Source organism: Dryas octopetala, chromosome 3 (assembly GCF_963921425.1).
Source record: "Dryas octopetala chromosome 3, drDryOcto1.1, whole genome shotgun sequence".
Classification (NCBI taxonomy): domain Eukaryota; kingdom Viridiplantae; phylum Streptophyta; class Magnoliopsida; order Rosales; family Rosaceae; genus Dryas; species Dryas octopetala.
The window spans coordinates 25,234,078-25,253,427 of record NC_141368.1 but is presented as its reverse complement, the minus strand read 5'-3'; positions in this window follow the sequence as shown (position 1 = coordinate 25,253,427).

Here is a 19,350-nt window from a genome sequence, read left to right as displayed (position 1 = left end):
GAGAGGGGGCGCTGGGGATGGGTTGCGTGCAAGTTTCGTCACTTTTTTCTTTTAACAGAAAATTACAGATTTGGTCCACTTATTTTATACCTAATTCAATTTTGATACATGATCTTTTTTAAGTTATATTTTGGTCCACTAACTGTTTCATTTGTTCAATAAAGGTCCAGATTTGTGACTTTAAATCTTTTGAGTTGTGTTTTCTTCAATTATAATTGAAGTATAAGTTATATTTCATTATTTCTTAGTCATAAAAATAAATTTGAAATATTATAATCTAAGAGAATTGAAATTGGATGAAGTTTGAAAAATTAGCAATTTCGAGTACCTTATTTTGAGATCAATTATCTTGAGTTTTAGAACTCCAATTTGAATAATCTTTATATGGTTGTAAAGAAGAAATGCATAGCTTTAAAACAAGTATATGTTTGCTAAATTTGAGTGAGATTTGATAAGATAAAAGGTAGGCCAAATTTGAGAAAACAAATCTGGACCTTTATTGAACAAGTGGAATACTTAGTGGACCAAAACAGAACTTAAAAAAAATTGTAAATCAAAATTGAACTAGATATAAAATAACTAGACTAAATCTGTAATTTCCTCTTTATGATAAAAAAGAAAATAAATTTCTTTTTGTCATGGTTAAAAATAAAAAAAACTTGGACATTAAAAATGTAGTGTGATCTCAACCACACAATTTGTTTCAAAGGTTGAGATTAAAAGTCTGGTATAGTCTTGTATCAAACAGCCTGGTAGAGGATCCAGATCCGTCCTTCGCAAGTCTAGACCTAACAACATGAAGGAATCAAAGCATCTTCAATTATTAATTTTTCAATTATTGGGAAGATCATCATTGATCAATACTTGATTGTTTGTTTCAATGGGTTTTCTTTGTTTCTCGTAATTGGGCCAAGAATTGATCAATGATGATTTCGACTATGAGAAAAGCTTGTTGCCGATCTTCTCCCCTTATTGTATTACTTTGTGATGTATCTGATAACTAATATTTGAAGGGATCAATCTGAGAGTAAAACTAGTTTTCACTTTCATTAAAATCTGATGTTGATATGCAAGAAGAAGAAAGAAGATTATGGGGGGATGAGGGGATCAGACAATATGGAGAATACACAGTGCACATCTTTTGCTAATTAACTAGTAATTTCAGTGTTAGATTTACTGATTTAGGTTGGGCAATATAGTATTTTAATAATAATAATAATATTAATTTAATGTGGCAAATAAATAGTGATGTTTGCAAAATAATTTTGCCATATCAGATTATGGCACATAGATCGTGTGCCCTAATAGGGCACAAAATTTTTTCCTGCTATTAAATACATATTTCTCAATATACACAATCAAACTATCATTCATCCATAAATCTCTCATATCATTAAGAAGTGGATTCTTCACAATCTTCATAGTTGAGAATGCTCTCCCCACTAAAGCAGTCACAACTGGTAAAATCAAAACCAATGTCACAAGCACACTAATGAGTATAACTTGTCTCTCCCTATCTCCACCATTTTTTTTGCTAGACTACCAATTCCATTCAATTAAGAAAATTCGCCACTCAAACGTCTGTCACTAATATAAGTCTCAAGTTGATCTTCAAGTGCCAAGAGCTATCGGTTAGAAAAATCATTCGGATAAAATTGTAGGGTCTAACTGTCTGAGATCCATTTAGATTGTGGTTGGGGATCGATCATCGATGATTGATGATTGATGATTTATAAGTGTTATCTTCTTGTTTTATAGGTGAGATTGTGCAATTTTATAGGGAAGGTGCTGCTGAAACTTCGATAGAATCCTCCTCCCTTAAGTTTAATTCTTTTAGAGGTTAATGGAAACTCAGGAATGATGGACACCCCAATGGTATTGGACCCCACAGGATCACATTGGGTTCCAGGGTGAAGCCCAGAGGCGGTCTTGTCAATGGATGACATTGCAAAATGGCTAGGATGCACTGGCACTTCAGCCTATAATTATAGGAAGCTTGAGAGTGATATAAACCAGGAGTGAGAACTTATAATGACTGAATAATATGTGCTACGAATGTGTGGATATTAGACAACCAATAGAATAGCGCGCTAATGTGTATTTTACACAAGGAATGGTGGAGATCTACTACAGAATGGTGAATAACACAATGATCGAGGGTCCAAATATGGAGATTGTGGAAGAATCAGTGTAGGGATATGTTGAAGAACCAGTACAGGGACTTGTTGAGGAGCCAGTGCAAGAACATGTTAAGAAATCAAGTTAGGGACATGTTAAGGAACCAAATTAGACACATGTTGAGAGACCAAGTCAAACACATATATGTTAAGAAAAATAGTGGTATGGAAGAGGAATTAGTGAAAATAGCAAAGGTACAGTTGAGGAACCAAAAGATGAGACACCATTTAGGAGAAATGATACGAAACTAGTTGATATATGATTTTGCTGAGGAGCCATATGTGGAGGCTAATGATGCATATGGTTCAAACAATGATGATGATGGAGATGACTACAAGGACAGTGAATATGAGTAAGATGAAGATGATTAATTATAAACTTGAGGACTATGTAGACATGTATATTTAAAGTGATGAAGATGGTGGAGGTTTTGGAGATGTTTAGTTTGATGATATGGCTGAGTCTGATGCCATAGGGAGTTTGGATAATATTAGGGAGAACGAAATGAGAAGAAAGAAGATGATGCCAAAGTTTACTTATTTCATAAAAGAACTGAAATGAGGAATCTAGAGTTTAAGTTGGGATGGTGCTATGCATCTCCAAAGGACTTCAAAGAGGTTGTTAAAGAGTATTCTATATATTATCAATGGAAAACAAATTATCTTCACCAAAATTCATTTTCAGATGGTGAGACAGTTTGTGCAGAAAGTTTCCCTGAACACATTTACTTCAGTTGACAAGAGAATTAAGGCATTTGTGGTTAGAAGACTTGTAGATAAGCATAAATGTTCAGCTCCTCATTACAACCTTTATGCAAATGATGTGTGGTTGGCTAAGAGGTATGATGATGATTTTAGAACCAACCCCAAATGGGATATTATGGTATTTAAGGAACAGATACAGAAGCTGTATAACATCAATGTAAGTATACCCAATGCCATAGAGCAAGGAGACATGCAATGAAGGATATTTATGGCCAGGTTAAGGAAAAATATACTAAATTATGGAATTACTTGGATACTCTAAAGAGGACACCATTGTAAAGGTGAAATCTGATGTGATTAGAGATCAACCATGATTCCAGAGAGTGTATATTTGTTTTAGAGGTTGCAAGAAACGTTATATTGAAGGGTGTAGACTTGTGATTGGTTTGGATAGGTGTTTCATTAAAGAATCTCATCCTGGTCAATTGTAGAGTGCTATTAGGGTTGATGCCATGCAACAATGGCATGTTCCCAATAATTGATGCCATTGTTGAGATAGAGAACAAAGATAGCTAGACTTGGTTTTTGTAGAACTTGATCATATATTTGAAGATTGAGAATTCATATGAAGAAGTTTTATCACTGACAAATAGAAGGGTTTGGTTGATGATATATTTGATCTACTCCCTAATGCCGAGCACATGAATTATGTGAAACACTTGGTTGCCGACTTTAGAAAGAATCACCTTGGTCGGGTTGCTTTACAATATGGTGTTTGCTACAGCTTGGGATGACAGCGCAACGAGTCGGGGTCAGGTTTACCAATACCAGGGCCGGTCTTGACTTTTGGAAGGCTCAAGGGCGAAATCTAAATTGGGCCTCTAATAAAATTTTTTGCAAAACAATTTACAATTGACAAGAAATCAATTATAAAATTTTCGGTTGAACGTCAAGAAATAATTGAAAAATAATAATTTATAGGAATATAAGAGAAAAATTAAAAAGGAAAAACACACACTCAAATATTAATTACCTTCTTGCCTCAATGAGACCTCTCTAATTTCTTTCAGATTGAAAGAGCTTGTGGAGAACCAAAAATAAAAAACCAATTTTCCACAAGACTATATGGAGAGGCAAAGATCCGTCTTTGCCAATTAATTCAAAGCAAACATGCTTCTTGAATCCAACTTTCCAAAAAGAAGCCATGTACTTTTGATGAAAAAAAAATGAAAAAAAAAGAGAGGTGTAAACCCAAGGGCAAAAAGGACTCACTATGGAGATGAGAATGTTGGCTTGCTTTTCTTGTGATTCGCGTGGGAAGCCAAATAAAAAATGAAGCAAGTTGGCCAAACACAAATTAAGGAAATAAAAAGAAATAAAAATGTGGCTTTCAACTAATAATCAATGAAAAATAGGTTGCATAACCCAAACTTTCTATCTTAGAAAGGCTTAGTTTTTTTTTTTTGGTACAAAGGGGGTCTAAGCCCAAAGAAATAAACTAAATAACTACAGCGTTGACACAATAAATAGAAGGACTTAATTGCAGCGAAGACATTATAAATAAACCCAACAACTATTTTATATATTAATATATACATAATATAAAAATTTGTAGGCCCCCCTTAAAAGTGGGCCCTAGGCAGTCGCACTCGGTGTCCCCCTTCAGGGCCGGCACTGACCAATACCATCCTCACCACGTCGAGAAAATGGTGTCCTCGTCTGGTATATGGAGACTCTGAGTTTTTTTTTTTAACCTTTTTTTTCTTATTAAAATGATACCAAATCAACACAATTAAGTACATACTTTTAGTATAGATGAAATACACTAACACACATATATTACATTAAATCATTTACCCACTATAAACTTTATAAGACATAGCATACATTGAAACATAAATTTGAAATATAGGAAATTACAGATTTGGTCTACTTATTTTATACCCAGTTCCATTTTGGTCCACGATCTTTTTTAAGTTATGTTTTGGTCCACTAATTGTTTCATTTGTTCAATAAAGGTCCAGATTTGTGACTTTAAATTCTTTGAGTTGTGTTTTTCTCAATTACAATTAAAGTATAAGTTATATTTCATCATTTCTTAGTCATAAAAACAAATTTGGAGTATTATAATCTAAGAGAATTGAGATTGGGTGAAGTTTGAAAAATTGGCAGTTTTGGGTACCCTACTTTGGGGTCAATTATTTTGAGTTTAAGAACTCCAATTTGAATGATCTTTATATGGTTGTAAAGAAGAAATGCATAGCTTTAAAACAAGTATATGTTTGCTAAATTTGGGTGAGATTTGATAGGGTAAAAGGCATGCCAAATTTGAGAAAACAAATCTGGACTTTTATTGAACAAGTAGAACAATTAATGGACCAAAACATAACTTAAAAAAAATTGTGGACTAAAATTGAACTAGGTATAAAATAACTGGACTAAATCTGTAATTTCTTCTTTGAAATGTTAAGATTCACAATTTTTTAAATTGAAATCATAAAACACAATTTAAAAGTAGATATCAACTAAAATTGTAACGAATAAAATAAAAGCATACAAATTAAACATATGATCAAAATACATGAATTCACTAAAGCGCTATGGCTAAGGATATACACAAAAACTGATCAGTTTGTTTTTATATACCAAAATCATCCACAGTAAGCAAAAAGACCATCCATGAAGACCATCCATAGTAAGCAAAAAGACCATCAATGAAGACCATCTACAGTAAGCTAGCAAAAATACCATCCAATAAGCAAAAAGACCATCCACAGTAAGCAAACTTATCAACCTTCATAAAGACCATCCACAGTAGCAAAAAGATAATGTCTAAGTATATACCAAAACCTACTAAACCCATATGGCTGAGTAAATACAAAAACTCATTGAAGCCCATCAAAAGTGAAAAATGTCTAATTAATTAAGTAGAATGCCCATAGTAGAAATGCCCTCCTTAAAATGCACCATTAACTCTTGGACATCACACAACTGTTCTGCATGCAAGACTAGGATCCAAATTGGCATTGGATGAGGAAGATGCCTCAATGCGATGAAATGCACCTAAACATTTAATGCTTGAACCCTTAACCCCACATACTCTGGCCACTATATCTATCTCAACCTGCAATGGCACCTCTATGTCATCAACTGAAGTACTCTCAGCATCTTCTCGACCCATCATCACCCTCTCCTTATACATCATCCGCTCCGCCAATATTTCCTCCTACATGAAACATGCATATACCCAAACAAACATAGTTGCTACAAAGAATAAAGTTTGTATAAATCATTCACTACTAGCCATAGTCAATAAATTTAAAAAAATATAAAAAGAAAATTGGAGTAAGTATACATGGTCCAATAAAAAATTTCTCAGATTAAGTAATCCAAACAGATCATGATGAATTATGCGTTACTTGAACCTAAAAACAAATTTAATTTAGAGTTACATAACTAGAACACCATAGAGACTATCATAGCTTCACTCTTGTTTTGTTTGCATTCATTCATATATACAGTCACTTGAACCTCTGATCTTCTTTTGCTGCCTTAATCTGTGTCTCAATCTGATGTGGCAAAATTAAATGGTACACGTCACTTTTTTTTTCTTCTAATAATTATACACATCATTATTTTATTTATATTATCACATTAAATTAAATCACTTTTATTGAAAGATTATCTTATCCCTTTAGACTCCATTTACCCTAATTTATCTTACCCAATTTTCTCTTTCAAGTTCCTCTCCCCAACCCTTCCAATCTCATTTTCCTAATTCCTCTTTCATCTTCTCTTTTAATTCCTTGGATTTTAACTTTTTATTTTGCTTATTTCATCTTTTTATATCATGTCTTATTTACTTTGTTTAATTGATTCTTCCATTTTTTTTTCGCTGAGGTTGATTTTTCCATGTTAATTGATTGCATATCTTGAATGTAATTGCAGGGACAAGACAAAAAGGTTCGGGTAGAAGTGGGGTCTTGGGTTGGGGCCAGAGAGAGAGACTAGTGAATGAATTTCCATACCCTCAAAATACAAGAAACCCATTACTCTATTCGTTTGCTCAATTATTACAATGACTTTGTTCATCAGTACGTGGAAATTACAATAAATTCTTAGCAAGTCTACAAGGGGTGTAGTGTATATAGATTTATAAAGACTTTTATAGACTTTTTTTAAGTGACAGACTTTTGTAGAATTTGCAGATTTTCACAGAATTCTGCGGAGTTCTATAGAGTCTATAAAAATCCTCAAAAATCCGTAGGGAAGAGGTCGGATTTATAATGACTTTGAAATACACATAAAAGTCTTTCAAAGTCTATTAAAATCCATAATTAAATGAATTTTATAAAAGTCAATGACTACCCATAGATTTTTATAGACTTTTTAAAAGTCTTTAAAAGTCTTAATTAAATACCACATGACTTTTATAGATTTTTTAAAATTCTTAATTGAATACATATAGATTTTTACGGACTTTTTTAGAGTCGTTAAAAGTCTTAATTGAATACCACATGACTTTTAACTCCACAAAAATCTTTTAAAATCCATATACAATACACCCCACTACATCTTAATCCTATCAAATTACAATGAATTCCAGAGACAGAGAGAGAAAGACAGAGAAGATAGAGAGAAGAAAAGGGTTGGGAAGAAATGGGGGAGTGAGTGAGGAGGAAAGGGGCTGGGCAGTGGAAGAGGTGTGTGAATGTGCTAGACGATGTGTGTGTGTGTGTGTGTGTGTGTGTGTGTGATGATACGTTTGGTGCTTGCTCAAGCACCAAACGTACCAAAACCCAGCCAACTCAAGAAAAAGAAAGAGAGAGAGAGAGAGAGAGAGAGAGAGAGAGAGAGCTGGACGTTGAAGAGAGCCCCTGAGTTGAAGAGGTAAGATTGAATTCGTTTTGGGTATCCTTAGCCATTTTTGGGTTTTATGTTCAAAATCAAAAATTTGAATTCTGGGTCATTTCGAGGTTGGGTGTTTGATTTAGAAGCTTTAAAAATGTTTTAGAAGCCTAAGAAACTGATTTGGGGTATTACAGTCGAAGGAATTTGAAGTTGGTTGAAAATGAGAAAATCTAAAATTTTCTGGAACAATTCGCAGTTTTCGGGTAGCCTACTTTGAGGCTACATATCTTGAGTTGTAGAGCTTCGTTTTGAGTGATATTTGTATGGTTGTAAAAAGGTGATGCAAAACTTTAAAATGAGTATAAGTTTGCATTACTTGAGCATGATAGGAATTAGTTTATTATTATAAATTATTATTCGTGCATTTATTTGAATTTGAAGCATAATTCATTGAGAATTGAAGTTACAGTGGTGAGAAGGGATTGAGGATTTAAATTTTGTTATTTAAATGTCTTAGTATACGCGGGGAGTGAAGCCCCTTCAGCTAAAACTGATAAAACGATCTAAACTCTCTAGGTGCATTGGGACCTTCGGCTGCAGTCGAAGTTAGGATATCTTGCACTTTAGCTACGGTTAAAGTGAAGATATGTATTGTAATTTATATTTCAATATGCATCGAATGTTAATTGGTATAATAGGGCACTCGGGGCCACAGAGGTAAAATGCATGGTATGAGACGTGCATGTCTGTTTGTTCTATTATATGGATGAACTCTTTATCCATATTATGAGGCTTAAATCGAGGAAGTGCAGTATAATATTCATGCATTAATAATATTATTATATTATATACTCACTACAAGAAAAATGACATTTAGCAACAAACCCATTTGTTGTTAAAAACTGATATTTCGTCGCCAAAAAGTTTTGGCGACCGAAATATTTCGTCGCCCGTTTCATCACCTATAGGGCGTGGCTAAACACCCGTTTCTTGTAGTGATTATTTGCTCCATGTTGCTAAATGTGATTGTATGTTTTCACCGAGCTTCAGTATAATTAATTTTGCATGTTAAAGTTAAATGTCTCTACTGAGCCGTTAGTTAGAGCTCACCTCCTTATAGACTTTGCAGGTACTCTAGCAAGAGATAGTGCGAAATCGATTGAGAGTAATTAAGGTGATTAGGCATGAACCAAGTCGGAGTTGGTTTTGATTTTGAAACGAAGAAGGATGTAATGTACATAAATACGACTTATTTTGTATATTAAGTTTGAATCTAGTTTGTAGCATAATAATAGTATGAAGTTTATTTCTATTTATTTGTTTCCTCCGTCACATTGTAGTTATAGAAGTTAATTCTATAATTAGAGTGTGATTCACATCTTAATCTAAGATTAATTCTTAATCCCGGATTGAGGCGTGATAGAACACATGGTGTATTTTATTTATTTACTTATTTTAGAATTTAAATTGTTTTAAATTAATAAGAAAGGTTAAAATGGTATTTATATCAAATAATGTAATAAATGAATAATGATATATATAACTTAAATAATATTTTAATTGACATGGCATTCCATGTCATTGAGGCACAAATTTGAGTCACAAAATTGAGGCACCTAGCATTACTCACTATATATGGATATATACACAGAATTTTAATCAAAGTACTCAATCACATCACAAAAACGTCAAAATAAGAAAATAAAAGAATGTGGTACAACAATTTAAAAGCTTCGATCATGAAAAAAAATCCATGTTGAGTATAATGATGTCTATTGAACCTCACTGATATCCAACCACAAAATTCTAGCAGAAGGTAATCTTAACACTGGGAAAAAAAGAGAGGTAGAAAGAACACGCAAGGCCTCTTCAAGTGATGGCAAGTAATTCATTTAAAAGAAAAAAAAAAGATATATTAAGGGCCCGTTTGGTATCTTACTCAAATTTTGTTTTTCGAAAATTAAGATTTTTTTTTTAAATGTGAGTTTTCAAAATCAATTTTTAAAATTTGAAAACAATTTTTAAATTTAAAAAATGATGACAGCTAAGAAAGAAGCAAGGTATTATATTTAATTTCGCCGAAAATTTTGTTTTTTAGGGTTTCGAAATCGAAACACATATTTAACAATTTTTCGTGAAGATTTTTGCAAAATTTTTGAAATTTCGGCGAAATTTACTGAAATTTATCGAAATTTTCCTATTTTCTATTTTCTCAAACTTCAGAAATTTACCAAAAATAGCTCGAGACACCAAATAATTCACCAAAAAATTCTACTGACTTATATTGATGAGTACTAATTTTTTATGACCTCAAAATAGTCAATTGCTTTCAAAAAAATTATGAAAAATCCTACTCTCATAATTTAATTCTAAAAAAAATATTAATCACAAAAATCTTGAATTTTCATTTTCTAAAATTCATTTCCACACAACTAAGCTCTAGAACCACAACCAAAGGTCTAAGTTAGTTAAAATAAACTTAAGGAAATTTCTAATTCCTTTAAACAAACCTTAAAACAAGTTTGAAAAATTTAAGTAAGAAAATTATCATAAGCCAAAATTTAGGTTGTTACACTCAGTAAAGACAAAGCTTGGCTGGGTGAGAGACACGGGAAAAAAGGAATGAAAGATTAAAAAAAAAAAAAAAAGAGACTGAAGGGAGAGGCACGGGGAAAAAAAGCAAGGAAAGAAAAAAAAAAAAAAAAAAGAGAAAAAAGGAGGGGGGTTTGGGGCCTTTGGGCAATTGGAAAGAAAAAAAAAAGTTTGGGATTTCGTTTAGTTATTTTAAACCTTAAACTCTAATACATTTCTATATAAAAAAATAATTAAAAATATTCTAAAAGGGCCTAAAACCTAATATCCTAAATAATATAGAGTATATATAATTTACTTTATAGATTATAGAGTATAAAGAGTATTAAAGTATACAGAGTATTAGGGTTTAGATTTTAGTGTATAATTAAATTATACAATATAAACAATATACTAATTTTATTTATTCATTATACTAATTTTATTTAACAGTACTTGCTCCAGCGCGCATTATATTCACATTATATTACATGAAACCTACTATATAATTTGGTTTCTTCAATGTTTTTTATCAATTTAGTAGATAATATGTTAAACAAACATATGGTAAAGTTTCATTAAAAATTTACGTATTTAAATAGTAATTTCCGTCGTTTCCGTCTAATTTTTGTCGAAATTTAAAAATCTTCGAAATTTCTATCGAAATTTTCGTCAAAATTTCCTCGAAATCCGAAATTTAATTCCTTGAAAAGAAGGAAGTGTAAAAAAAAAAAAAAGATATTTTATCATTTTTTTAATAAAGGCATGTTTTTGAATTTTTTTCTAAAAACTGTTTTTGAAAATGGTCTACCAAACACGTTTTCTTGACTAAAACTTGTTTTTTTGTTTTTGATAAAAAAAATAGTTTTTGAATAGAATACTAAACAAGCTCTAAAATCTAAATGAATCAATACTTGATAAAAGCTAGGCAGAGAACAACAAGTTTAGTTAAGGCAGAGAATCAAGATCCATATAGAGACAACTTTGAGGTTATATGCTTGCCTCACTTCCGGTCATAATTTCACAAAGACAAGTTTTACACATATAAAGAGAAATTCACAGAGGTTACAAGCACATCTAGGCAGCCATGTCAACCATTTGCAATGCTTCAATGAATTTGCACCTATACACCTAATACATATATAGGTGCATACATATTGACAAATCTACATATGCAAAACACATGAATACTCAAGAAAAAACAAGGTAATAAAATTAAGAGGAAATTACAAATTAGGTCCACTTATTTTATATCTAGTTCAATTTTGGTCTATGATCTTTTTTAAGTTCTGTTTTGATCTACTAATTGTTTCACTTGTTCAATAAAGGTCTAGATTTGTTTTCTCAACTTTGTTCTGCCGTTTACCCTATCAAATCTCAACCAAATTCAGCAAACATATACTTGTTTTAAAACTATGCATTTCCTCTTTAAAATCATATAAAATCATTCAAATCGGAGTTCTTAAACTCAAGATAATTAGCCCCAAAATAGGGTACCTGAAACTACCAATTTTTCATAGAAAATTTTTCAGATTTTTCAAACTTCACCAAACTTCAATTCTTTTTTATTATAATACTCCAAATTGGTTTGTATAACTAAAAAATGATGAAATATAACTTATACTCTAATTATATTTGAAGAAAACACAACCAAAAGAATTTAAAATCATAACTTAAAAAATATCGTTGACCAAAATTGAACTAGGTATAAAATAAGTAGACCAAAATTGTAATTTCCTCTAAAATTAATCATGTATTGGTGGAATTAAGAAATAATAAGATAACAAAATTACATAAGTATTGATGGAATTAAGAAATGACATGGTAATAAATATGAAAACTATGTACAACATACATATGTAATAAACAAAAGGCTTTTTTACTCAAATACCACTTGGACTATAAGGGGTGTGCTCTGTACCATACAAACTTTTTTTCTTGTCAATTTATCACCTAAAGTTATCAATATGTGCTAATGTGGCACCTGCGATCCATATTTCTGTTAAATCATCAACTTTTTTTTTTTTTTCAACTTTTGCCCTTAAGTATAATTAAATATTACTTTTATAAAATTCATTAAAAATAGCTTGGGTCTCGAAAAAATCACCGAAAAATCATACGGACTCATCTCAATGAGTACTAATTATCTAGGGGGTCAAAATATTATTTTTGACTTCCAAACTATTTTTGAAAATCACAACTTCTTTAAATAAATTATCAAAATCTCCTAATAAATCTCAAATAAAATTTAAAAAATTTATGGGGTCTCACATCGGGGGTGAGGGTGGATTGGCTGGATTTTTTTTTTTTTTTTTTTTTTTTTAAGTTTAGAGGTTTATTTGGATTTTAGTTTTTTTTTTAGATATTCTATAACATGAATTGATAATAGTACCCTTTAAGTTAACAGAAAAATTGACAGAAATGGATGACAGATGCCACATTGACATATATTAATAACTTCAGGTTGTAAATTGGCAAGAAAAAAAGTTTGGGTGGTACGGGAGCAAACCTCTTGTAGTCTAGGTGGTGTTTGGATAAAAAAGCCTAAACAAAATACAATAGGTTCTTTACCCTATCCAGCTGTCAACAAAAATAAAAAAACATAACTTGAACCCTTTGTTTTACTTACATAGTTACATGTCTCTTCCGAGTGAAGTCACTGTCCCAACGGCCAGCAGAATCCTTGTGAGTCGACTCCCAAGTGTCTATAAAAGACATGTGCATTCCTACTGGCATATATATAATAAAAAAAATTATTTAATAATGATCATAAGCAGGGACGAAGCTAGGATTTAAAATTTGGGTGGGCTGAACTTTATAATTTCATTGATTTATAAATAAAAATTTGACGGTACGAGTGAATTTTATTAATTAAAAAAATATATATACACATAATATGGGGACATAATGAGCTTTACCCCTCAAATTAGATGCAAATCTATACATAAAAGAAAAAAAAAACAACAAAACAATAAATAAATATGCCATACAAATACAAAAGACAACCAATTTAAATTGTGACCTACGCTTTTTCAAAGCGTAGAAATCATCAATAATTGTCTCTAAATCAATACTATGAAAAAATTGTTTTTCAATGTGAATAGTCATACAAACTACAAGAAAGTCATCCTCTATCTTATTCCAATGAGTAATAGAAAGGTGGAAAAGAAGTGTGGAGTCCGTGAACAAAATTAGATGAGTAATAAAGAGGTCAAAGGAGCAGCCTAAAGTGAAAGAGAGGAGCAGCCTGTAGCCCTACAGATGGTGAAAAACAAGTTCGATGGATTTTTTTTTTTGGTCTAATGTTATAAGTGTGTAATAGAAAGGTGGAAGAGAAGTGTGGAGTTCGTGAACAAATTTAGATGAGTAATAAAAAGGTCAAAGGAGCAGCCTAAAGTGAAAGAGAGGAGCAGCCTGCAGCCCTACAGATGGCGAAAAACAAGTTCGATGGATTTTTTTTTTTTGGTCTAATCTTATAAGCAAGGAGTAAAATTTCGGTTTCGAGGAAATTTTCGATGGAAATTTCGATGGAAATTTTCCCGGAAATTTCGATTAAAATTTCGATTTCGATAAAATTGGATAAAAATGACGAAAATTGCTATCAAAATATGGAAATTTTGAATGAAACTTGACTATATGTTTATTTAACATATTATCTACTACATTGATAAAAAACATTGAAGAAATCAAATAATATAGTAGATTTCATGTGATATGTGATGAATATAATGTGCGCTGGAGACAATACTGTTAAAAAAATACTTCACTAATTAATAATTATATAATAAAATTACACGAATAAATCACCAATGTGGCAACGGAAAGTAGCAAGCTTACTCAAAGAGACTTGGAAATTGTCTTCGATAGTTAAATTAAGCCGAATTAGGTTAAAATAGAACCAATCCGATGGCAGCAACGGCGATAATAGTTTACCTAAAATTTCAATTTTACAAATTATCGAAATTGGAAAACCAAACATTAAGGAAATGAAACTTCATGATAAGAGGATAAATTTCTTTTTCATAATTTATGTTTACAACTAAACAAAACACCAAAATCAAATCAAACTCCAAATAAAATCTCAAACTTTTTTTTGTTCTTTCCAATTGCCTAAAGACTCCAAATCTCAATCCACCTTAAAAAAAAAAAAATTCTTTCCTTTCTTTTTTCTCTTCTTTTTTTTCTTTCCTTTTTTTTTTTTTTTCCTTTTTTTTTCTTTTCTCTTCTTTTTTTTTCCTTTTCCTTTCTTTTTTTTCTTTCCTTTTCCTTTCTTTTTTTTCTTTCCTTTTCCTTCTTCCCACGTGACTTCCTCTTTTTTTTTCTTTCCTTTTTTTTCCTTTTCCTTTCTTTTTTTTCTTTCCTTTTCCTTCTTCCCACGTGACTTCCTCTTTTTCCTTTCTTTTTTTTTCTTTCCTTTTCCTCTTCTTCCCCAGTAGCCTTCGTCTTCGTCTTCTTCCATTTCCAGTGGGCAGTGAGTGGCCTTCATCTTTTTTTTTTCTCTAGTTTTTTTTTCTTCTCCCTTCATAACCTCTCTCTTCCCTCTCCCACCTCCCTCCTCCCTTCCTAATCTCTTTCTTCCCTCTCCCTCCCCGGATCTCTTCTCTCCCTCCGACGGCGGCGCGGCTCTGCAACACCCTCTCCGATCTCTTCTCTCCCTCCGGCGATGGTGTTCTCCTCCCCTTTCCCTCCGATCTCTGCCTCCCCTCTCTCTCTTCGGCCTCTACATCGAAAATTTCGCCGAAATTTCGAGGATTTCGGAAAATTTCGGCGAAATATTTCGAAATATTTCGAAATTTATTTGATATGGTGTTAAAATTTCCATACCCCTTAAAAACGAAATTTTCGGCGAAATTTCGCCGAAAATTTCGAAATTTTACTCCTTGCTTATAAGTGTGTAATAGAAAGGAAAAAAATAAAATAATGGGCTAGAAATGAGTGGGCTGGATATTATATATGCGGGTGGGCTAAAAAAAATTTAAGCCCAAAATTACATAGTCAAAGTGGGAAATTAGTTGGGCTTGCGCTACAGCCCAGGCTAGCCAACCAATGGCTCGGTCCCTAATCATAAGTGTAGTTATATTAAAATAATTACTCATCAAATCCATTACCATAGAGGCCCTTTTCTGTGCATGCTGCACGAATGCCTTTGTACCCCCTATGATTATAAGTCATCTTTGAGCGATTACTTGATGCTTGGGTAGAAAGCTCTTGCATTGAAAATATTGAATTAATAGTAAAATTAAAAATTAATTTCATGCCATAAGCTGAATAGTATATTTAAAAGTTTAATTTTCTTATACATACCTAAAATGTTTCATTGCTAAATACATCACACAAGTAATGCCACTGTTCCATAGGTCGATTATGTCATATACAATCAGGGGGCAAATTGGCACGCACTGCCTTAAGTGTCCCACATTCTTTGTAAAAGGTCGCTAGTCTATTCTTGAGACTGGCAAATGACTTGGACATCTTTGTATCAATATATTTGATCACTATAGGAGACGTCAAGTCCAAGTCATAATGTACCTAATATATGCCAATTAAACATATTACTAGTCACATTTATTAAATGTAGTAAACTTTGTAAATGGTAAATTTAAATTTACCAGAAGCAATTGTCACAACTTATCCTTTTTCTTCTGCTGATATCTTCTTCCATTTAAGACACACATGAGCATACCCCGGAACTGTAAGCCCTATCTCAGATATGAAGGCATTAGCCTGCTCCTCAATTGGAACCTTCAATCTCATGTCCCACATCAGTCGTATCCTTTCTTCCAGCCCACTCGCCTCCATGTTGTCTTTGAGGCCTTTTCCACTCGTCTTTCCGCGTTTTTATTGTGAGGTTATAGATATAGAAGAAGTCCCTGCAATCCCTAATAACAAAAAATCACGCATAAGACATTTACAATTCAATGTTGATAAACAATGGCTTTAGTGTAAACAAGTGCTTATTATATACCAGCACTCTCAGGCTCTTGCGTATGCTGAGTCACGGCCAAGGGGAGCTTGCGTATCCAACAAGTGTAAGCTTTTTAAGTTGGGACAAAAATCCAATTAGGTTAAATGGCCAACTTGTTGCGTATCCAACAAGTGTTAGCTTTTTGTCTTATTCAAGTTAACATTTACTTGACGGTTAATAAAACTTTAGTTAATGGTTGTAACCCGTGAAGTGTTAGTGTGTCGACATGTATTTAGAACTCCTATCCATGAGTTATTGGCGGTTTTGATCGGAGAGATTACCAGTGAAATCGCCTCCCTTTGAAGTTTAATCGATAAATGGAGATGAAATTGGGAGTGGGACCCACAGAAGTCTGAGTTGGCGTGTTGTCAGTCCTACTCAGCTATGTGGGTTGAGAAATTACCAAAATGTCCATCCACGTCGGCACCACGTCATATTTTTTAACGGACTTATGGACCGAGTTGACAGAACTAGTCTAATGAGAGTCATTTGTAAAGTTCGGGGGGGCAAAGTAAGAAGAATTAACATTAAGAGGGCAAAGTGAGAAAAAAAGTAAGTTTCAGGGGGCAATTTCGCGAATAAGCCTTCTTTTAAGGCTTATTCGCGCCAATATCCCTTGAAAGTAACTTTGATTTTCAATTTGTCCCCTGAAACTTCATTTCTCCCACTTTGCCCCCCGAACTTTACAATTTTAATATTCTGTTAACTCCATCTATGGGTCCGTCAAAAAAGCCTACGTATCGTTTATGTGGAAGGGGCAATTAGGTCTTTTACATTAAAAAAAAGAAATAAATACTTTCTAAAAAAAAGGAAATAAAAAAATAGAAAAACCCCACCCCACCCACTCAGCCGCTGGTTGCCAGCCCCTCTTTCCGGCGCAGCACCCCACCCTACCTCACCCAGCCACCGACTAGCCTCCCCTCCCTCTCTCTGTCTCTCTGTCTCTCTATCTTTGTCTCCCTCTCCTCTCTTTCTTTCTCTCTCTCTCTCTCTCTCTCTCTCTTCCCTTCTCTCCTTCTATTTCTCTCTCTTCCCTTCCCCTCTCTTTCTCTGTCGTCTCTGCCCAGATCCAGACCAAGTCAAAACACACAGTCGCTGACCTTCAGGTAAGTCGCTGATTATGGAAGTCGTTGGTGAGGGCCGGCGGCTCGGTTTACCTTAAAACTCAGATCTGAGAGAAAGAGGGAAGGGGGAGAGGGAGAGAATGAGAGAAAGATAGAGAGAAGGAAAGGTCAGGAAAGGTGGGGAGGGTGGTGGGGTGGGGAGGGTGGTGGGGTGGGGTGGGTTGGGGTTCAGGTAGGGGAGGGAATGGTGGGGCTTTTTTTTTTTTTTTTTTTTTTCTTGTTTTCTTTTCTTAATTCAAATTTTAATTTTTTGATATATTATAGTTTTATAATAATTTTTCGTCCACATGACGGGTTGTCAGTCCCAGATATTGGACACGTAGGTGTTATATCAGCATTTCTAACGGTTGAACTAATGGAGTTGACGAAATATGTTATTTTGTAAAGTTCGGGGGGAGGGGGGAAAGTGGGAGAAATGAAGTTTTAGAAGGCAAATTGAGAATTGAAGTTATTTTCAGAGGGCATTGGCGCGAATTATCTTTCTTTTAAAGGATAAAGTTTATTTTGCATTCGATATATGATTTGCTACTCACTTATAGTGGGTGGGGTGCCCTACCACAACCTAAGGGCTTTGGGGCATGCTGAACAACACCTTGCCTGCCTGGCTTAACTTATCTTATACTACTAATCACTTTAATGTTGTTTCGTTACAAGCCCACACTTTCAAGATAAAGTTTAATGAGTGCCTTAATTATAAGATACTAACAATATTAAAAGTTAACCAAAACCATCTTTATCCTCATTTTTCATTTGCGGACCACCTTCTAAAAATGTATTGGATATGCGCATCAATAAAAGGATGAAAAAACACACACACTAAGAGAAAATATTTTTGAAATTGTTACAATAACGAAGAATTTAAGAATATATTCTGAGACTTTATATTCAAACTACATCAAATTTGAGAATTTCTGCAGTTGAAATTACAACTAAAACTAAAATTGAACCTAAAACTACAACTCAAACCGAAATTGTAGCTACAAAAAAAAAACAGTATAAATTTACAAATTGGTTATAGAGATTGATTTCAATGCAATCATAAACAAATCTGAGCATGAAATATAGGTAAATATCAATCTGCATATTTGGAAATCAAAAATCGAAATCAAATTGAAACTAAAACTATAGCTGCAGCAAAAATAAATTTGCCAAAATTGATTATAGAGAATTAGAGATTGATTTCAATGCAATTAGCTATTAATCTGAGCGTGGAATAGAGGTAAATATCGATATGCAAAATCGAAATCAAACTGAAACGGTAGGTACAACAAAAATAAAATTTCAAAATCAATTATAGAAATTGATTTCAATACAATCAGCTACAAATCTAAGCGCTCATGAAATAGAGGTAAATATTGATTTGAAAAATTGAAAATAAAAATTTGAAAACAAACTGAAACTGTAGCTACAGCAAAAAAAATTGCAAAATCGATTATAAAAATCGATTTCAATGCAATCAACTACAATCTGAGTGTGAAATAGAGGTAAATATTGATCTACAAATTTAGAAATAAAAAACAGAAATAAAAAAAACAATCAAAATCAAAAACGAAAAAAACAGAAATTAATCATAAATTGAAAGCCAAACATACCTTAAAACTCAACGATTGATGAAGAACACGATTGAATCACAAAATTGAAGAAGATCGAACTCCAAAATCGTAGAAGATCGATGTGCGAAATCATCGAAGAAAAATTGAGAAGATTAATGCGCGAAATCGAAGAAGATTGATGTGCGAAGTCGAAGAAGATCAATATGTGAAATCGCCGAAGAAAAATCGAGAAGAAAGGAGAAGATCCATGTGCAAAATTGTCAGAAAGAATTCGAGAAGAGAGATAAAAATAGCAGCAGGGTTGAAAACTCCTTGTTTTGGAAGAGAACGATATGTTGTGAGTGGCAAGTAGGTTAAAGTGACTAATCTAATTGTTATGAATTTGACCTTATTATTACATTTTC